Source organism: Morone saxatilis, unplaced genomic scaffold (assembly GCF_004916995.1).
Source record: "Morone saxatilis isolate NCDOM2014 unplaced genomic scaffold, NCSU_SB_2.0 Contig23, whole genome shotgun sequence".
Classification (NCBI taxonomy): domain Eukaryota; kingdom Metazoa; phylum Chordata; class Actinopteri; family Moronidae; genus Morone; species Morone saxatilis.
The window spans coordinates 18,171,054-18,171,291 of record NW_023339796.1 but is presented as its reverse complement, the minus strand read 5'-3'; the positions used below and the strand labels follow the sequence as shown (position 1 = coordinate 18,171,291).

General features: G+C 43.7%; 1 protein-coding gene across 2 annotated transcripts in view; it reads right to left on the bottom strand.

The window, feature by feature from the left end:
- Positions 1-238, bottom strand: part of LOC118334436 (phospholipid phosphatase 3-like) — an 11,624-nt gene that overhangs the window by 5,163 nt on the left and 6,223 nt on the right. The window lies entirely within an intron of this gene.

Below are 238 nucleotides of genomic sequence, written 5' to 3'. Positions count from 1 at the left end.
GAGAGAGAGAGAGAGATGGAGGTGCTGGGTTAATGATACGCAAATTACAGAGGTCGCGGGTACAAGCGAGAGGCAACAAGGGAACATCTGGGACTGGCTCAATCCATTCGGAGGTTGTTATCTGTGACTAACTCCAGATTTGTTCAATATTCAATATTAGTGGCATCAGAACCTTTTACAGGACCGTAAGTGTGTGTTTAACCTGGTCATAACAAATCATTTATGCTTTGCTTCCCTT